Raw genomic sequence first — 17,012 nt, 5'->3', positions numbered from 1 at the left:
AGCTGGACTGGAGTCTGGCGGCGAGTCAGCTGGACTGGAGTCTGGCGGCGAGTCAGCTGGACTGGAGTCTGGCGGCCAGGCAACCGGGGCAGAGGTTGACTGGGGTGCCAACAGGGCACGAGGAGCAGGAGTGGGCCTGACCGCCGACAGGGCACGAGGGACAGGAGTGGGCCTGACCGTCGACAGGACACAAGGGGCAGGAGTGGGCCTGACCGCCGACAGGACACGAGGGGCAGGAGTGGGCCTGACCGCCGACAGGACACGAGGGGCAGGAGTGGGTCTGACCGCCGACAGGACACGAGCGGCAGGAGTGGGCCTGACCACCACGGGCAAAGTCTCAGGGGGGCAGAACGAAGGCAAAGTCCTAGGGGTGGTCTCAAGGACGGTCTCAGGGAAGGTCACAGGGGTGCCGGGGACCGGCAAAGTCTCAGGGGCGGTCTCAGAGGCGGCTATAGCCAGTTCAGAGGGGCTGGACACCAGCCAGGATTCAGGGGGCTGGCTAGCCAGCCGGGGATCCCGGATAAAAGACCGCCTTGGGACACTAGGGAACTCGGGGACTCTAGGAAACTTGGGGACCCTAGGAAACTCTAGGAGAAGCTCGGGGACACTAGGAAGCTCGGGGACACTAGGAAGGCTGCTAGCCATCCTAAATTCAGGGGGGCTGCTAGCTAGTCTGGGATCCGGGAGAGTGCTAGCTAGCCTGGACTCAGGAAGGCTACTAGCTAGCTGGGGCTCAGGAAGGCTACTAGATAGCTGGGGCTCAGGAAGGCTACTAGCTAGCCGGGGCTCAGGAAGGCTACTAGCTAGCCAGGATTCAGGGGAGATGCTAGCTATCAGGGAATCAGGGGAGATGCTAACTAGCTGTGGCTCAGGAAGGCTACTAGCTAGCCTGGGATCAGGAAGGCTGCTAGCTAACCTGGATTCAGGGGAGACGCTAGCTCGCAGGGAATCAGGGGAGTTGCTAGCTAGCTGTGGCTCAGGGAGGTTGCTAGCTAGCCGGGGCTCAGGAAAGTTGCTAGCTAGACGGGAGTCAGGAGAGCTGCTAGCTAGCCTGGAGTCAGGAGAGCTGCTAGCTAGCAGGGAATAAGGGGAGTTGCTAGCTAGCTGTGGCTCAGGGAAGTTGCTAGCTAGCCGGGGTTCAGGGAAGTTGCTAGCTAGCCTGGAGTCAGGAGAGCTGCTAGCTAGCAGGGAAAGAGGGGAGTTGCTAGCTAGCTGTGGCTCAGGGAAGTTGCTTGTTAGCCGGGGTTCAGGGAAGTAGCTAGCTAGCCTGGAGTCAGGAAAGCTGCACGCCAGCTCAGAGTCAGGAGAGCTGCACGCCAGCTCGGAGTCAGGAGAGCTGCCCGTCAGCTCGGAGTCAGGAGAGCTGCCCGTCAGCCCGGAGTCAGGAGAGCTGCACGCCAGCTCGGAGTCAGGAGAGCTGCACGCCAGCTCGGAGTCAGGAGAGCTGCACGCCAGCTCGGAGTCAGGAGAGCTGCACGCCAGCTCGGAGTCAGGAGAGCTGCACGCCAGCTCGGAGTCAGGAGAGCTGCACGTCAGCCCGGAGTCAGGAGAGCTGCCCGTCAGCTCGGAGTCAGGAGAGCTGCACGTCCGCCCGGGATCAGGAGAGCTGCACGTCCGCCCGGGATCAGGAGAGCTGCACGTCAACCCAGGGTCAGGAGAGCTGCACGCCAGCCCGGGAACAGAAGGGTTGCACGTCAGCTCGGGAACAGAAGGGTTGCACGTCAGTTCAGCCTCAGAAACACCGGTCAGCTCAGGCTCAGAAACACCGGTCAGCTCAGGCTCAGGTACACAGGTCAGCTCAGGCTCAGGTACACAGGTCAGCTCAGGCTCAGGTACACAGGTCAGCTTACGCTCAGGTACACAGGTTAGCGCAGGCTCAGGTCCACAGGTTAGCTTACGCTCAGGTACACAGGTTAGCGCAGGCTCAGGTCCACAGGTTAGCTCAGGCTCAGAAACACAGGCCAGCTCAGGCTCAGGAACACAGGTCAGCTTAAGCTCAGGAACACAGGTCTGCTGAGGCTCAGGACAAAACACAGGCATGGAGACGGGGAGGCGAAACTCCCGTGCTGTGGCCTGCCAACGCACCTCCATAAGGTGCCTAGCGAAGGCGGGGTCCTCTTCATGAAGGGAGCGGTAAAACTCGATCAACAGTTCTCCATCCGAGTCCAGTGGGTGAATAACTGGTTTGAATTCTGCTGGGTCCATAGTTGGTCGGATCATTCTGTCACGTGCAGAGAGAGACTGGTGGACCCAAATGCAGAGAGCAGGCGAAGGAGTAATGAGCACGAGGATTTATTAAATACAAAAAAGGAGCAAACCAAAGGCGGTCCAAAAATGGAGCAGGCAGAAACAACTGAACAGGCTACGACGTACTGACAGGAACAAAAACCAGACACAAAACACGCAACAACAAACAATGATCCGACACCAGACAAAGAACAGCACAGGAACTAAATACACCAGGTAATGAACACTAACAACGGACAGGTGATACAAACAGGTGGAACACATCAGGGCGGGGCAGAACAATCAAACAGGCGGGAAAACAGAAAACAGGAAGTAAATTAGACAAGACAAGACAGACAAGACAGACTACAAAATAAAACAGGAAACCAAATACCAAAACCCTGACACAGACACACAGACACACACAAACACACACACACAGACACACACACAGACACACACACACACACACACACACACACACACACACACAGACTGACACACACACACACACACACACATACAGGCATATGTGGTTTAAGAGACCAATTTGGCTTTTTCTTGCGTGGCCTCTTTGGTGAATAACGAGAATATTTACATAAATAGAAATCTGAGTTAGATTAATAATTGGATCATGAATGAATGAATGACAACCATTACTCTTCAACGTGTCAGCCAAGTTCAGATATGTGTTTGACTGTTTTTCCCTGAACGGGGTAAGGTAACTGGAGTCAGAGGTTAGATATTATGTTGGATGGAGGACAAAGGTCCTGAGTGGCATCTAGGCAATGTTTTGTCTATATGACCAGTAGACTAAATTCTGTATATTGTAGATGTGTTGGATCTGCCCATATTGGGCATGGCTCAAACTACGGCATTATCTGTGTGGTTTTTCCCCAGAGGACAGACACTTCAGAATTGAAGGAGCATCAGAACATAACATGTACTGATCATTCATTACTTCTCCTTGATCAAGTTATAAACCTTTTCAACGCAAGGCATCCTGGACTCCTGTCTACTCTCTCCACTGATGTATGGGGCTGCATGATTCAAATCTCTAAAGTAAAGTAATAGTAATCGTGCTTCTTGAATGGATTGTTTATTATTCTTATTGTTATAGAAGCTGATAATGCAGTAATTGTATCGTTTCCTTTATGATTGGTTAAGGTTATCAACCTGAAACTGAACCTCCTTCTGAATTAACAAAATAAATTCAGAAAAGGAAAAGGAACTGAGTGTCTGCGCGTCATCTGTTTTCTATGCCTTTCAAGTTGGCATGTTGAGGAGAGTAAGACACTTAACAAACAAGCTGTTGTATGACACCATAGATATATTCTAAAAAGACAACACAAATGCAAATGCAGCAGTTGTTGGTGTTGGAGCCTTACTCACCCACAAAAATGTAGTAGACGTTAGAGGTGCCGCTATCAGGATTTTTTGGGCCGATAACCGATACCGATCACTAGGGGTGGTACGGTTCACAAACCCCCCGGTTCGGTTCGTATCACGGTTTTAGGGTCACGGTTTTCGGTTCTGTACGGTTTGTTATTTTTCTTTTAATCTTTAACACTCCAGAAATATACTTCAGCATATGATATATAGCTTAATTATCCAAATGTAGGATACAGTATTAAAAAGTAGTTATATCATGTAATCATGCACAAACTGAATCTGACTTGACTTTAAGCACATTATTGGGACCATCTCTGAGGAAAGCTAGCTGAGATGTTGATACAGCAAGAGGGAAGACATTGATGATTTCAACATGCATTTATTTGGCAAAAAAAAGAGAATGTGTATTGCCATCTACAGGAACTTATGTGCCTTTTAGCACATGAAGATTGAAATATTACAGAATATCAATTGAAATAACTTGCATTTATCAAACTGCCAACTTCAGTGTAGCTCTTACAGAAATGTATCCTTTGAAAGAAAAAGAGAGGAACTCTTACAGCTCAGAATACGTTAACATAAAAACAGTTTACACTGTAGTTAATTTCCTATCCTGGGCTGGGACACACAGTCATACGGTTTGATAAAGTACTTATTGGACTTATCATTGCACTTACAATAACAAGCGTAGCTGTCAGGTCCTCCTGTATAGCCTACGCGCGCGTCACTCGCGGGGAGAACTGAGTAGCCCCGCCCGCTGCAGAGACCCGACAGAGAAACAGCAGCCGCTTCAGCGAATTCAGAGTGAAAAATCGTTACAGTACATTGATGTTAAAATGTTTACAGGTTGGCAGGACGGTCTGTTAGCTGTACGTTTTGTTGGTAACTTGTCCACACCTCTTATTTCGCGCGAAATAAGGGAAACACACTGTCTGAGGTCACATACGGGTCTATAGTCTATATCTAATTTTATAGTTTGCCCAATATTGCACCAACATAGTACCTTCAACCAGTGTTGTAATTTTAAGTGCAAGGCTTGGAGTTTTGTAACAGTTCTTTTCTTTATCAAATCCTGCGGTTTCTTTTACTGCTTCAATTACTTCAATGAAATTTCCTGGTTTTATGGCATCCTCTAAGGTTAATATTGAAGACCTTTTGCGGATAGATTGCAGGAATCTTCCCAGCTGCCGGATTTTTGGCGGATATAGTCATGTTTTGAAGGGTCATGTCCATGTTTTCTGAAAAGGGTGTCAGCATACCGAAGAAGGCAGAAGTCATTACGAATAACACTTGCAATGACATCGTCATGCATACGGCTTAACATTTTAAGCACCCCATCATTAACTGGGCTTGAACATGCTGACTGGATTGCAGATGCTAGGCCAAGCACCCTTTTTCTTCCTTGACGATCCTCTTCCTCTGGTTTGGAGGAGCACCTTTTCATATGTCTCCATAGTTCTGGTCGCAAAAACATACCCTTACAATGGATACAATATTCATATTTTTACATTCGACCTTCTTGGCTCTGCGCTTCACTTTAAGCTGACCACTTCCTTTTTCAGCACATCTGTTATACTCGAAGTTTCCCCTGTTGCGAAGATTCTCTAGGAGCTTCTTCCTAGTTGCTGAGCCTGCTGGGAGACTAAGTGCATATGCTATATCAGAATTCTCTTTTATGTGAATTGTCGCGCTATTTTGAAATGAAAATCCTTGCAAATGAAGCAGAAATTTGCCATAAAACAGGAAATTTCATTGAAGTAATTGAAGCAGTAAAAGAAACAGCAGGATTTGATAAAGAAAAGAACTGTTACAAAACTCCAAGCCTTGCACTTAAAATTGGACACTCACTGTTGAAAGTGGTTTTGTGATGCAAATGTCTTACTCTTTTGAACACTTTGTTTTGTGAAGCAAAACGCTTTATCTTTGTGACCCAAGCTGTTTATTGGTTCCTCATCTTCTGTGTCACTTTCTGAGCCTGGAACGTATTCTGGATCACATACATCATCTGATGCCTCCTCTTCACTGAAGTCACTTTCATTCTGATTAAAATACAAGGAAAAGAAAAGAAAACATAAGGCATATATAACACCTGCAATAAGCACTACATGACAATCAACAAGCAACTGGACCTCATATGCTTCTCATTGTGCTTTTATAAACCACTACTGAGCGCGCACGCGCACACATACACACACATACACACACAAACTAGGACTGTTTGATGTGGCCTAAAAATAGTTAAAAAAAATAAATTTTGATTATTTTTATCATCATTTTAACAACAAAAGACAAAGAAATGATGTCACATAAGTTGCTCAAAGCGGTCAAAATACTGAGTGTGGAAGTGGCAGCAGTCTAGGGACCATGAATCTTGTAGAAATGCCCCCGTGTGGACTATAGCAGTGATTTTAACTGCTGAGCACACAGCTAATTAATTATGCTCATACTCTGCTGGTTCACTTTAATTTTTTTTTCTGTTTGTTCGCTGGCTTTTATTTTGAAATGTTGTTTCCAGACAGGAAGACACTGTTATGAGGTTGCAGTAACATATTGTAACATGTCAGAGAGTGTCAAACTCCACACCTCTCCTCTCCTGTTATTTTAGATGAGATAGATAGATAGTTGCGGTTGTAAACATACTACAACTATGAGTAGGAGGGGGGAGACGTTAGCGGAGCAGATGGAGCCGTGTTGTCCACCTCGTGTTAAACAGCAGTACATAAGTAAAAGTATGACGACGTTCAATTTAATAACAATGAATTGAAGTCAAGTGTAAACAAGCCGGTAGATATGTTAGCGGGGGTCAGTCGCTGAAGTAATTAAGCGGTTGCTCAAGTAGTTGAAGAGAAAATCTCGATTTAGCAATTTCATTTTGTCAACATCATCATAACTAAAAAAAATTGAATTACGATGTATAATCAATTTATCGAACAGCCGTAACACAAACACAGACACGCTTTGTTCTAAAGTGTTGCTTCTCACTACTGTCCTCATATATCAAACAATGGCCTCAAACACTATGAGCAGGCATACACACAAAACACACAAGGGTTATAGGACCATACCAAATCATAAGTCATATACAGATATGGCTGGGCACCGAACGTCGATACTTTTATGGCACCGAAAAAAATCGATCCTATGTGTATCGAAAAATTATTTTTCTTTCGTTGCCAAATTTCGGTTCCAAAAGCGTCTGAGCGCGTACGCGCAAGCTTATCTGTCCTCTCTGTATACTGACAGAGAGCGGAGCTCCGACCGACACACACGCGCGAGCAGAGGTGCAAACTACGTCAGCTCTGCAGTTTTGTTGAAGTCACAGTGAGTCACGGCAATGCCGATAAAGCAGTTTCAAGTGTGGTTACAGTTTTTCAAAACTTCACGCAGACAGCGTTTGCTGTGATATATTAATTGCGAGCCGAAAGCGGTTGCTGTGCTGTTGTTTTACACTTCCTCTGAGACAAGCAGGCACAACGGTGGTTTCTGTGCCCTGATGACTGACTGACAGGTTGAGGTTGTAAGGCAAGGCAACTTTATTTCTACAGCACCTTTCAGCAACAAGGCAATTCAATTCCATTCCTTTGCACTTAAGTTAGTTCTTCATTAGTTCAATGTTGACAACAGGGCAGTCACCAGGTTTATTGTTAAAAGGTTTGTGTCATAATGCAGTTTGACATAAAAAGTCTTTGTTGTTTACATTCCTTTGCATTTTAGTTAGTTCTATATTAGCCTGTACACAATGTCATTTGTTTATTTATTATTTATAATATGTTCATGTTGTGGCAAAAAGGTTTCTCCTTTTTGTTAATTTTTAAAGTTCGGATTGATACCAATCCTGAGTATCTGAATGGTGCACCCCGATCCAAAAGCACAACCAGTTTTATTAGTTACTCTGAGTGAGCAGTGTTACCAGAATGTTTTTAATTTTGATAACTGTTTTGAGTCACAATTAAGGTAGAAAATAAAAGTTTTGTGTTTAATGGATTTTTGTTGATGTTGAAATAGATTTTAAAAAATATGGTATCGAAAAAAGTATCGTTAGGAACCGGTATCAAAACTGAGGTATCGAAATTGGCACCGGATCGAAAGATTTTAAACGATGCCCAGCCCTATATACAGAAGCAGAAAATGAGCATCATTTCAGGTCAGGTTAAAGCATTTCCTGTGTTTGAAGCTACACCAACAAATGTACTGACAAACCTCTTCAGGGAGCACTGTGGAGGAGAGGAATGGCGTGTGACTTGTAGATGGAGAGACGACTGGTGTGTGGAGAACAGTTTTTTCTAGTTGGAGACACAGACTGATGGAGAGGCAAAAAGGGAGAACCAGAGGAGAATGAAAGAGGGAGACATGGCAGTTATTTCAATGTAGAACATCTGCTGCTGAAATACTGAATTTGATGATACGAGACAATGACTATAATTTCCAGAAACTGAACATCACTGATTCACTGTTGGTATGTAACACTTCAACAGGTAACACTCAGGCTTCAAAGCTGTGATTCATAAGATCTACCAACTCACACACATCAAATATTATCTGAACATATTTGGCTAGAACTTCTACTGAGCAGACTCACAATATTTACGTTTTGCTCAATGATTAAAACCTTGTGAAATTTGATCCTATAACTCCTATAAAAAAGTTTTGGAAACATTGTGCTTAACACATAATGACAAGTCACTGCTGATGCTGCCATTACATGTTTGGTGTAGTGGACTGCTAGGACTTTTCACCTTTCTGATGTGTTCAAAGTTCATACCATTTCAAATTTAATTTGTGTTTTGTTTTAAAATCAAAATAGAGGTATCAGTATCTGTGAGAGTCCCTAATTAACGTATATGCCACAGGTATTAACTTTTACCATGACCGCAGTCAAAGAATTATTTTGGTGACATCAATTTGAGAATGAATTTTGTTACCTTCACTGTTAACACCAAATCTATTACCCATGACACACAATACACTATTTGAACTAACACTTTAAACCTTTTGGAAAAGCATTTCAATAAATATCTGTTTATGCCAGTTCTTAGTGCTTATGTAGGTGTAGGTGGCATGAAAACCTTATGGATACTGCTTCCAGTAAAGGGTTACCAAAATAACTACTTACCAAAGTCTTTTGTCTTTGGAGTGAAAGCAGTATGTATGCCAGACAGTGGTGCAAACTGTTAAAACAACAAAATACTAAGGTTAGCATTAATGTTGTAACCTACAAAGACATACATGTACAGCTCGTCAGTGCTGCTGCCTGGGAAAACTGGAGGAATTTGGCACATTCCATACAGAGACCCGAGCGAGGTGGCCAGGCACATCCACTCAACACCATGGATCCTCCTTGTGATGCTGCACAACAGCGTGAACAGCAGGTAGACAGCATCGCTGGGATGGATCTGTGGTGTGTGGCAGTGCCTGGCCACCTCGCTCGGGTCTCGGGATGAAGCTCGCCAAACCCCAGCCTCTACTGTGCTGCTACTGCTATGGCTGTAAACATCGTCGAAATCTCATGGAATCACCCGGTGTTGCTAGTAGACCACTAGTTATTTTTCCTCAGTGCATCGCGCGAGATTTCGACAATGTTTACAGCAGTAGCAGCAGAGTAGAAACCATCAGGTAAGTGTTATTTTAATAAACTCCTGGTGTACTTACAAACTTTCCAATGCCTCGTTTTATGAGTACAGACCATATTTGTACTACTGTAGAAGTTTGATACCCTTCTGGGCTTTTCTCCAGAAATGCACTATAACTAGCATGTACAACATCTGCTGCCTTCATCCTGCAATGTGGGCCACCTGTTTTTTTCACAGAATCAATAGCCTCATTCATTGAACCCCACACTGCTATTATTTTGAACAGCTTAATATCTGATTTCTTCACTTTTCTGTAAAATAATAGTTCATGGCCACGTTTCAGGTCATGTTAAAACACTTTCTGCATTTAAAGCTACACCAACAAATGTACTGACAAACCTCTTCAGGGAGCACTGTGGAGGAGAGGAATGGTGCGGGCCTGTAGATGGAGAGACGACTGGTGTGTGGCCTGTAGATGGAGAGACAACTGGTGTGTGGCCTGTAGATGGAGAGACGACTGGTGTGTGGCCTGTAGATGGAGAGACGACTGGTGTGTGGAGAACAAGTTTCTCGACTGTAGTTGGAGCCATAGGCTGATGGAGAGGCAAAAACGGGGGAACCAGAGGAGAATGAAAGAGGGAGACATGACAGTTATTTCAATGTAGAACATCTGCTGCTGAAATACTGAATTTGACATTGAGCTGATATATCAAACTTCCGCGTTTCCATTATATCCGGCCCGCAAGAAATTATATATATTATATCCCTATCAGAGAGAGGAGACAGAGAGGACGGACAGAGGACAGAAAGGAGACAGAGAGAAATATCTTATGCGATGCTGCAGTCTTCTTATTATATACTATTCTAAATAGATTTAATTGGTCAAATGTACTCTACCTTGGATATTTGATGCCTTTGGCAAGAACGCCATGGCAGGTTTTCTCCTCCGTAGTCATAGGTTATTTCTTGCCCTTCCTCAATGTCAACGATGGCAAACAAACACAGACTGGGTACCTCTATTTTTTCATTTTCGCATTCGGCTTTTCAGCATCATTCGCGAGTCTGCCAAGTGTCCCATCTTCACTTGAAGCATCAATGCTACAGGAGTTACAAGAATGAGTTACTAAAAATGTTAACAAAATTGTGGTCCAGAATTTGGCAAGCATTTCTATCACCCAGAAATTTCATAGGGCATAGGGCCGTTTCCACTACGGGGCCAACCAGGCCAAAATACGGGGCTGGGGCTGTGTCCTCTATTATAGGGCCTTCCCCCTCAGGGGCATCTCCTGCCTCGGAGTAGGTACTCAGATCGGCCCCGAAAAGCTCCCAGGTGGGGCTTAAGGTTTACTCGCTGATTGGGTGAAAACAGAGCAGGATGTGACGTTATCAGAAAGCGCCAAATCAAGCGGCATTTTTAAAACCTAGCAGAAGAGGAGCATTAGCCTAGTACACAGTTAAAAACAAAATATGTTCGACAAGTAGGGCAACGACAAAGTAGCACTACAAAAAGCTGTCTATTACGATTACGCGGACATCAAAACTCTCGCCCCTTACCACGCGATAAGGGGAGTGGGACAGGAACTTGACAAGAACTTCCCCTCACTCGGCCCTCTTAACTGGCATGTCAGTGGGGACCATCTGCGACGTCCCGGTCATCGTAGTGCCACTATTCGGCCCCATAGTGGAAACACGGGTCATGTGTGGTTTGGCTATTGATCAAGAATAAAATCCTACAATTCAGCTTACTCACCAATATTCCGTTCCTTTATGTTTGAAGATGTATGTATACTCATTCCATGCTGCAGTTTTCTCAGTCTTTTTCAAAACTCCTCTGTACTCCAAAATGAATGAGCCTTTACGAATTGGCTCCAATGCCAACACACCTCTTCCTATGAATAAATAAATAACAGTTAATGAAAACGAGCGTAATAAAAAAGTGAAATTATTAAATGAAAATTTAAATTATGATAAAAAATTACAATCATGAGGAAAGAAGGTGAAATTCATAAGATCTGCCAACTCACTCAAATATCATCTCAACATTACTGTACACATTCACAATATTTACTGTTTTTCCTTGATGAAAAAAGGCATAACTAGATGAAAACATTGTGAAATTTGATCCTAAAACTGCTTTGTCATAAGCCAATATTTAAAATCATGCAAAACGGTGATGTGACATACTGTATTTTACTGTATGACCTTGTATGCTTAACTCTGTCCTTATAAACCATTACTGGGCCACACACAAACACACACAAGTCTTTGTACTAAAGTATTAGTTCACACTGTCTCACTGTTGTCCTCATATGCCAAACACTGGTCTCAAACACCATGATCATGCAAACACAAAGAACACACATACTATACTGAATCTTAGTCATATACAGCAGCAGTATCTAGTAGGGATGTCCAGATCCGATCACGTGATCGGAAATCGGGCCCGATCACGTGGTTTCAGACTCGATCGGAATCGGACGTTACCTCCCGATCAGGACTGGGATATATATGTATATATATTCACATTATTTTTTAACACATCTATAGTTATGCGGTGGCACAGAGTTAGACCCTTTTGACTCCACACAGAAACAGCAACGCGTGCAGCATGACATCACTTTGTTGCAGAGATGCTATTGGTTAAATGCCGGCAAAGTAGAACACGAAACGCAGCTCGAAGCGGAAAGCACGAGTATGTCTGAGGTCTGGAGGTATTATGAAGTTGAATTATTATAGAAGTATTGGATCGGGACTCGGTATCGGTATATACTCAAAATCAAATGACTCTGACTTGGACTCGAGGGCAAAAAAACCTGATCGGGACATCCCTAGTATTTAGCATTGTTTCAGGTCATTTTAAAGCACTTCCTGTGTTTGAATCTACACTGACACAGTGTACTGACAAACCTCTTTGAGCAAGACTGTGGGAGACACGGCTGCTGTGTGCAAAACATGACCACAATTGACCAAAAACTACTAAAACTGACCAAAAACTGAAAAAAAAAGGAAATTAATAAAATTCAAGCTTATTGTGATATGGGAGCCTTTACGAATTGGCTCCAATGCCAACACACCTCTTCCTATAAATAAATAAATAACATTTAATGAAAACGAGCGTAATAAAAAAGTGAAATTATTAAATGAAAATTGAAATTATGATAAAAAATTACAATCATGAGGAAAGAAGGTGAAATTCATAAAATCTGCCAACTCACTCAAATATCATCAACATTACTGTACACATTCACAATATTTACTGTTTTTCCTTGATGAAAAAAGGCATAACTAGATGAAAACATTGTGAAATTTGATCCTAAAACTGCTTTGTCATAAGCCAATATTTAAAATCATGCACAACAGTGATGTGACATACTGTATTTTACTGTATGACCCTGTATGCTTCACTCTGTCCTTATAAACCATTACTGGGCCACACACAAACAAGTCTTTGTACTAAAGTATTAGTTCACACTGTCTCACTGTTGTCCTCATATGCCAAACACTGGTCTCAAACACCATGATCATGCAAACACAAAGAACACACACACTATACTGAATCTTAGTCATGTACAGAAGCAGTATTTAGCATTGTTTCAGGTCATTTTAAAGCACTTCCTGTGTTTGAATCTACACTGACACAGTGTACTGACAAACCTCTTTGAGCAAGACTGTGGAAGACACGGCTGCTGTGTGCAAAACATGACCACAATTGACCAAAAACTACTAAAACTGACCAAAAACTGAAAAAAAAAGGAAATTAATAAAATTCAAGCTTATTGTGATATGAGAGCCTTTACAAATTGGCTCCAATGCCAACACACCTCTTCCTATAAATAAATAAATAACAGTTAATGAAAACGAGCGTAATAAAAAAGTGAAATTATTAGATGAAAAACTGAAATTCTGATAAAAAAAATTACAATCATGAGGAAAGAAGGTGAAATTCATAAGATCTGCCAACTCACTCAAATATCATCAACATTACTGTACACATTCACAATATTTACTGTTTTTCCTTGATGAAAAAAGGCATAACTAGATGAAAACATTGTGAAATTTGATCCTAAAACTGCTTTGTCATAAGCCAATATTTAAAATCATGCAAAACGGTGATGTGACATACTGTATTTTACTGTATGACCCTGTATGCTTCACGCTGTCCTTATAAACCATTACTGGGCCACACACAAACACACACAAGTCTTTGTACTAAAGTATTAGTTCACACTGTCTCACTGTTGTCCTCATATGCCAAACACTGGTCTCAAACACCATGATCATGCAAACACAAAGAACACACATACTATACTGAATCTTAGTCATATACAGCAGCAGTATCTAGTAGGGATGTCCAGATCCGATCACGTGATCGGAAATCGGGCCCGATCACGTGGTTTCAGACTCGATCGGAATCGGACGTTACCTCCCGATTAGGACTGGGATATATATGTATATATATTCACATTATTTTTTAACACATCTATAGTTATGCGGTGGCACAGAGTTAGACCCTTTTGACTCCACACAGAAACAGCAACGCGTGCGGCATGACATCACTTTGTTGCAGAGATGCTATTGGTTAAATGCCGGCAAAGTAGAACACGAAACGCAGCTCGAAGCGGAAAGCACGAGTATGTCTGAGGTCTGGAGGTATTATGAAGTTGAATTATTATAGAAGTATTGAATCTGGACTCGGTATCTGTATATACTCAAAATCAAATGACTCTGACTTGGACTCGAGGGCAAAAAAACCTGATCGGGACATCCCTAGTATTTAGCATTGTTTCAGGTCATTTTAAAGCACTTCCTGTGTTTGAATCTACACTGACACAGTGTACTGACAAACCTCTTTGAGCAAGACTGTGGGAGACACGGCTGCTGTGTGCAAAACATGACCACAATTGACCAAAAACTACTAAAACTGACCAAAAACTACTAAAACTGACCAAAAACTGACCTAAAACGGACAAAAAACTGACCTAAAACGGACCAAAAACTGACCTAAAACTGACCAAAAACTGAAAAAGAAAAAGGAAATTAACAAAATTCAAGCTTATTGTGATATGGGAGCCTTTACGAATTGGCTCCAATGCCAACACACCTCTTCCTATAAATAAATAAATAACATTTAATGAAAACGAGCATAATAAAAAAGTGAAATTATTAAATGAAAATTGAAATTATGATAAAAAATTACAATCATGAGGAAAGAAGGTGAAATTCATAAGATCTGCCAACTCACTCAAATATCATCTCAACATTACTGTACACATTCACAATATTTACTGTTTTTCCTTGATGAAAAAAGGCATAACTAGATGAAAACATTGTGAAATTTGATCCTAAAACTGCTTTGTCATAAGCCAATATTTAAAATCATGCAAAACGGTGATGTGACATACTGTATTTTACTGTATGACCCTGTATGCTTCACGCTGTCCTTATAAACCATTACTGGGCCACACACAAACACACACAAGTCTTTGTACTAAAGTATTAGTTCACACTGTCTCACTGTTGTCCTCATATGCCAAACACTGGTCTCAAACACCATGATCATGCAAACACAAAGAACACACACACTATACTGAATCTTAGTCATATACAGAAGCAGTATTTAGCATTGTTTCAGGTCATTTTAAAGCACTTCCTGTGTTTGAATCTACACTGACACAGTGTACTGACAAACCTCTTTGAGCAAGACTGTGGAAGACACGGCTGCTGTGTGCAAAACATGACCACAATTGACCAAAAACTACTAAAACTGACCAAAAACTGACCAAAAACTGAAAAAAAGGAAATTAATAAGATCACATCTTATTGTGATTTGGGGGCTTTGAGACACAAAACATCAGACATCACCGAATCTCAAATCAAGCACTTACAGTACGCAAGTACACACAGGGTTTAAAGCCCATGTGGCAGGTTAACCACCACTGTTGATTAATGGGTACATAAAGCACTCAACATATGTATATCATTGTTAAAAATGTCTCCAAATAGTGTTAAAGGCCAGTTTTTGTCATTGTTGGTATTATTGTTTTTTTTATGCAATATATTTGCCTAGTGTTTATTCATTACTTGGATGGCAAGCATCAACTTAGCGCAACAGCGTTAGCCTTCACGGCTAGGTAAATATTACGACTGCCATCGGAGTTTCCTATATCTGCGTCCACTTTTTCAACATAAGACATGTGGCGTTAGTGCTCCTTTTGTACCATCATTTTATTGAATGACATGTTAAGCTTCGCTCCTACGAGATGGGTGGGTTTTTGTTACATTACACACAAAGTTAACTGTCTATAGTTAGCCTGTACGTATGCTAGTGGAATTAGCTAACGTTGCGTAGCCAGTCAGCAACTTCGGCAGTAGTTTCGGCGAGCTAACCACGACTAGGCCTGTCACGATAGTCAATAAATCAATTAATCGCACGATAAAAAAAATTAGCTCGATAATTTTTCCGGCCGCGATAATTTCCATTTGCATGCTTGTTTGTTTTCCTTGTCTGTCTCGCTCTCTCGCTCTCTCTCTCTCTCTCTCTCTCTCTCTACCAAAGAGACTGGAGGACCACTCTCGGTTCCTTAGCGTATCGAGGAGTGAACCCTCTTGTGAGTCGCATGGTCTTTGTGTGGAGGCGGGACTCCTGGCGGAGAGAGAGAGAGAGAGAGACAGAAAATGCGAGTAGTTGGAGCTGGGTTTTCCGCAGCACTTTGCCGTTAAGGCGCTATCAAAAAAAAGAAGACGCATATGAGCGATATCCCCCTTGTTACTCGGCGTCCGGTTTTCTCCCTTTCATTCCAAACCACACAGTTGACAACCTGCAGGTGGAGGCGGTGGAGACAGGCTCGGACATAAACGCCACTGTGGACTTGTCAGTCTTGCAAGCGGTTTCAGGAAAGTTGCTGTATGTGTCCGACAATGCACAGAACATTAACCGGTACAAGCCTACAGCTGTCAGTGTGTCAGAGGCTCCCGGACGGTGAACTGAGACTCCGTTACCTGCTTGTCAAAAATCGCCACTTACTAGCTAATAAATTAGCCTAAGGTAAACGCTAGCTATCAGTAAACAGAAGTGACGTGGTGGCTGGTGTCTGTTTGTGCGCGCACGCGTGTGCGTGCGTGCGTGCGTCGCCCCGCAAAGCTCCGACCTGCAGACTGCAGAGGAGCAGAAGAAAGTATAGCTGCACCTTCGCCAAAATGAAGACTAAAAAACAGAACTATTTTGGTACAAACATTTACTCGCAATGTGGCAGATAGTCACATAGAAATAGATAGATATAATGTATTATTTAATATTTAGTGTTTAATAAATAATTGTTAAATGCAGTACAGAGTCTGTACTCTATCACAAACACTCGACTAATGCTGCAAACATTTGACAGCCAGTATGAATTACCTGGGAGAACATACGGGTCACAAACGGCAATTCCACAACTGTACAACAGCGTGAAAGACGACTAAAGGAGATCAAAGACATATTGTGGATATTTAAAATGTCTTCCAGTTCCAGTGTTAAATATTCTTTAGAAATAAAAGTTTATTGATCTTTGAAAAGGTGTACCTGCATTATGTCATTATCATTATATTAGATGAAAATGGTGTCAGAACGACAATATTATCGTTTATCGCAATAATTTCTGGGACAATTTATCATCCAGCAAAATTTGTTATCGTGACAGACCTAACCACGACAGCTAACACATCCACGTGTCTCCATTTCAAACATCACTGCAGGTTGACTGCTTTTAGCAGCAGAGGTTGATTGTGGGCGACAATACTGTCGTGGTTAGCTCACCGAAACTACTGCCGATTGCCGAAGTTGCT

The 17,012-nt window shown here is 42.6% G+C and overlaps 1 long non-coding RNA gene and 1 pseudogene across 1 annotated transcript in view; both read left to right on the top strand.

The window, feature by feature from the left end:
• LOC118495149 overlaps positions 1–3,990 on the top strand; it is an 18,303-nt gene extending 14,313 nt beyond the window's left edge. Inside the window, exon 3 of the long non-coding RNA XR_004897473.1 lies at positions 3,865–3,990. This is a non-coding gene — a long non-coding RNA (uncharacterized LOC118495149). The remainder of the gene's footprint in view (positions 1–3,864) is intronic.
• The window catches only part of LOC116057041, a 395,907-nt pseudogene that overhangs the window by 149,005 nt on the left and 229,890 nt on the right, over positions 1–17,012 (top strand).

Source organism: Sander lucioperca, chromosome 5 (assembly GCF_008315115.2).
Source record: "Sander lucioperca isolate FBNREF2018 chromosome 5, SLUC_FBN_1.2, whole genome shotgun sequence".
Taxonomy (NCBI): Eukaryota; Metazoa; Chordata; class Actinopteri; order Perciformes; family Percidae; genus Sander; species Sander lucioperca.
The sequence above is the reverse complement of the archived record's forward strand: the minus strand, read 5'-3'. Positions and strand labels throughout refer to the sequence as shown.